The sequence below is a fragment of the Scardinius erythrophthalmus genome, assembly GCF_964197995.2.
Source record: "Scardinius erythrophthalmus genome assembly, chromosome: 12".
Taxonomy (NCBI): Eukaryota; Metazoa; Chordata; class Actinopteri; order Cypriniformes; family Leuciscidae; genus Scardinius; species Scardinius erythrophthalmus.
Window position 1 is genome coordinate 22813041 of NC_138232.1, and position 5082 is coordinate 22818122.

Genomic DNA, 5082 nt, shown 5'->3' on the forward strand with positions numbered 1-5082 from the left:
ATATAAAGGGACACCACGTCTTGGTCCGTTCGGACAGCATGTCGGTGGTGTCCTACATAAATCGCCAAGGCGGCCTCAGGTCCCGGAACCTGTACAGACTAGTAAAATGCCTCCTGGTGTGGGCTCAGCGCAACCTGCTCTCGCTGAGAACAGCGCACGTGCCAGGGCTCCAAAACATAGGACCAGACAGACTGTCCAGGAACCATGTTCCAGCAGGCGAGTGGTCTCTACACCCACAGACAGTTCAACTGCTGTGGAAGAAATTCGGCAGAGCGGAAGTAGACCTGTTCGCGTCTCAAGAAAACGCTCACTGTCTGGAATTTTTCTCCAAGAGCAGGGACGCGCTGGCTCATGTATGGCCCCACCGCCCGCTCTATGCTTTTCCCCCCGTCTCTCTCCTGCCTCAGGTGATAGAGCGGATCAGGGAAGAAGGATGCTCAGTGCTACTCGTAGCGCCGTTCTGGAAAAAACAACCATGGTTCCCAGTTCTGATGCAGCTAGCGAGCACTGCCCCGTGGCCAGTGCCAGTGAGGAGGGACCTCCTCTCTCAGGCCAATGGCTCAATTTGGCATCCTCACCCAGAGCTGTGGTCCCTTCATGTTTGGGCCATCAACGGGTACCCGCTGACCTCCCTAAAGGGGTGTTAAACATGATCACGCAGGCCAGAGCTCCGTCTACGCGACGTCTCTACTCCTCGAAATGGTCGGTGTTTTCTGGCTGGTGCACAGCTCGTGGTGTGTCACCCCCAGACTGTGGGGTGACGGAGGTTCTCTCCTACCTACAAGAGCTGCTGGATAAGGGTAGGACCCCTTCCACGCTCAAAGTTTATGTGGCAGCTATAGCAGCGTTCTCAGGAACAACGCTTGGTCAGTCAATAGGAAGGAACGATTTGGTCATCCGCTTCCTTAGAGGAGCTAAGAGGCTGAATCCTCCCAGACCTCCCTCAGTCCCTATTTGGGACCTTTCTACGGTGCTGGAAGCCCCAAGAAATGATATCTGCGAGGATTTTCAGTCAGGATTTAGACCGTACCATAGTACTGAGACGGCTCTCGTTAGAGTCATAAATAATTTCTCTTATCATCCGATCGTGGTTGTATCTCGCTATTAGTGTTACTCGATCTTAATGCTGCATTTGACACCATTAACCACAACGTTCTTTTAAATAGATTAGAACATTATGTTGGCATTACGGGAAATGCACTAGCATGGTTTAAATCATACTTATCTGACCGTTATCAGTTTGTAGCAGTAAATGATGAGATGTCTCATCGATCACAAGTTCAGTATGGTGTACCACAAGGCTCAGTACTAGGACCGCTGCTGTTCACTCTGTACATGCTACCATTAGGAGATATCATTAGAAAACATGGAATTAGCTTTCACTGTTATGCTGACGATACTCAGCTGTACATTTCTTCAAAACCTAACGAAACTTATCAATCCACAAAATTAACGGAATGCATAGCGGATATAAAAAATTGGATGACTCGTAATTTCCTACTTCTAAATTCTGAAAAAACAGTTTCTAATTATTGGACAAAAAACTTCCTCACGTAATAACCTAGAATACTGTCTAACACTCGATGGCTGCTCTGTTAAGTCTTCGTCGTCGGTTAGGAACCTGGGTGTGCTCTTTGATACCAATCTTTCATTTGAAAGTCACCTATCTAGTATCTGTAAAACTGCATTTTTCCATCTTAAAAATATATCTAAATTACGCCATATGCTCTCATTGACAAATGCGGAACAATTAGTTCATGCGTTCATGACCTCAAGGCTAGATTATTGTAATGCTCTACTGGGTGGTTGCCCTGCACGCTTAATAAACAAACTACAGCTGGTTCAAAACGCAGCAGCTCGAGTTCTTACCAGAACCAGGAAGTATGACCATATTAGCCCAGTTCTGTCAAAACTGCATTGGCTTCCTATTAAACATCGCATAAATTTTAAAATATTGCTGATTACTTACAAAGCACTAAATGGTTTAGCTCTGCAGTACTTGAGCGAGCTCTTAACGCATTATAGTCCATCGCGTCTATTGCAATCTCAAAATTCCGGCCAGTTACTAATACCTAGAATATCAAAATCGACTGCTGGCGGTATATCCTTTTCCTATTTAGCACCAACACTTTGGAACAGTCTTCCTAATATTGTCCGGGAAGCAGACACACTCTGTCAGTTCAAAGCTAGACTAAAGACACATCTCTTTGACCTAGCATATAACACATTATAGACCCTATGGGGGGGGGGGGGGGCACGCTCTTCCACATATAACAGCGCCTCGTGGACGCAGAGTACAACATACAGACAGGGCGGGTCGCGGCCTGAACTGATGGCAAAACGCGGGACTTATATACTTCGCCCAAGCATTTTTTTTCTTTTCCCTGTCGATTAGCGAGCTATGCTCAGCAGACACAGTATTCTGGACCGATAGCATCAGTACAGACAACACTGGTCATTTAGATCGACAGCAGCCTGGCCTGCAGGGCGGGAACCTCTAGGTTGTAAAACCTTATAAATGTAGACGGGGAGGCCCAGCCTGCCGCCATACAAATATCTTGCAAGGCAATCCCACTTGACCAGGCCCACAATGAAGCCATGCCTCTCGTGGAGTGCACTCTGACACCCAACGGGCATTGCATGCCCCTGGAAGTGTAAGCCAGCGCAATAGCGTCAACTATCCATCTGGATAGGCTCTGTTTCGACGCGGCTAGTCCCTTAAAACGCCCGCTGAATGAAACAAAGAGCTGCTCTGTCTGTCTGAAGACAGAAGAGCAAGATACATAAGCTCTTAATGCCCTGACTGGGCAAAGGAAGCTTTCATCTCCTTCCTCGTCAGAGACCGGTAGGGCTGACAGGGAAATGACCTGTGCCCTAAACGGTGTATTGAGGGATTTCGGAACATAACCGTGCTTAGGTTTGAGTATAACTCTTGAGTCATTAGGCCCAAACTCCATGCACGTCGCGCTCACAGAGAGCGCGTGTAAGTCCCCTATGCGCTTCACAGAAGCGAGAGCCAGAAGAAACACCGTCTTGAAAGACAGGTGTTTAAGATCAATCGACTGCAAAGGCTCAAAAGGGTGACCCTTCATGTCAAGTCAAGTCATCTTCATTTATATAGCGCTTTTAACAATGTAGATTGTTTCAAAGCAGCTTTACAGAGATAAGCGTATAATTTAAGGTAACAGAGATTGTTTTGGCTTTATAGCAGAGTTAAGTTATTTTCCATCTAAAGTTAGTTTTGATTGATTTGCTTCCGTCGCAACGATCATTTGTTATTAAATTAGGGGCCGCTAAGACGACACCATTCCCTCTACACAGACTTTAAACGCGAACCTGTGAGAAACGCTGATGGCGTTCACATGCGCATTTAGAATGGGTTCTATAGTTATGTTCGTTTGAATATACGCAGGTTTGGAATTCCCTACAAGTCAAGCCTAAACAAAGTACTTGTCTTTCCTTATAAATTTTGATAAAGAATTTTATTTTATTTTGTTGCTTTGGGGTAGGAACGCGAAATGAATTTTCCCGACAACGCCTTATCTGTATAGTGGTAGAGGGATCCTCCATAGGGAGAGACTAGTTGGCACTTCAGCACTGCGTTGTCATCGGTCCAGGCAAAGGTCCTTCGTCAGATCTGGATACGGCCTGGATCCGGCAGGCTGCAGGAAAACCTCGGGATAAACACAGACACTAAAATTAGCGTAGATGCCATTCTTCTCATGATGTAACGAGTACATCAGGATTTATGGGAAGTGTTCCCGGTTCCGGCTGACCTAATCTATGCAGCCTAACATTAAATTCTAGAAGTCTATAATGTATTATGTGAATGCTAGGTCAAAGAGATGTGTCTTTAATCTGGCTTTGAACTGACAGAGTGTGTCTGCTTCCCGGACAATGGTAGGAAGACTGTTCCAGAGTTTTGGTGCTAAATAGGAGAAGGATCTACCGCCATTAGTTGATTTTGATATTCTATGTATTATCAACTGGACAGAATTTTGAGATCGCAATAGTAGTAATAGTAATAGTAATAGCGACGGACTATAATGCGTTAAGAGCTCGCTCAAGTACTGCGGAGCTAAACCATTTAGTGCTTTGTAAGTTATCAGAAATATTTTACAATTTATACGATGTTTAATAGGGAGCCAATGCAGTGTTGACAGAACTGGGCTAATATGGTCATACTTCCTGCTTCTGGTAAGAACTCGAGCTGCTGCGTTTTGGACCAGCTGTAGTTTCTATATTAAGTGTGCATTGCAACCACCCAGTAGAGCATTACAATAATCTAGCCTTGAGGTCATGAACGCATGAACTAATTGTTCCGCATTTGTCAATGAGAGCATATGGCGTAATTTAGATATATTTTTAAGATGGAAAAATGCGGTTTTACAAATACAAGACACGTGACTTTCAAATGAAAGATTGGTATCAAAGAGCACACCCAGGTTCTTAACTGACGACGAAGACTTAACAGAGCAGCCATCAAGTGTTAGACAGTATTCTAGGTTATTACGTGAGGACGTTTTTTGTCCAATAATTAGAAACTCTGTTTTTTCAGAATTTAGAAGTAGGAAATTACGAGTCATCCAATTTTTTATATCACCTATGCATTCCGTTAATTTTGTGAATTGGTAGTTTTCGTTAGGTTGTGAAGAAATATAGAGCTGAGTATCATCGGCATAACAGTAAAAGCTAATTCTATGCTTCCTAATGATATCTCCTAATGGTAGCATGTACAGAGTGAACAGCAGTGGTCCTAGTACTGAGCCTTGTGGTACGCCATACTGAACTTGTGATCGATAAGACATCTCTTCATTTACTGCTACAAACTGATAATGGTCAGGTAAGTATGATTTAAACCATGCTAATGCAATTCCACTAATGCCAACATAATTTTCAAGTCTATTTAAAAGAATGTTGTGGTCAATGGTGTCAAATGCAGCACTAAGATCGAGTAACACCAATAGAGAGATACAACCACGATCAGATGATAAGAGCAAATCATTTGTGACTCTAATGAGAGCTGTCTCGGTACTATGGTACGGTCTAAATCCTGACTGAAAATCCTCGCAGATATCATTT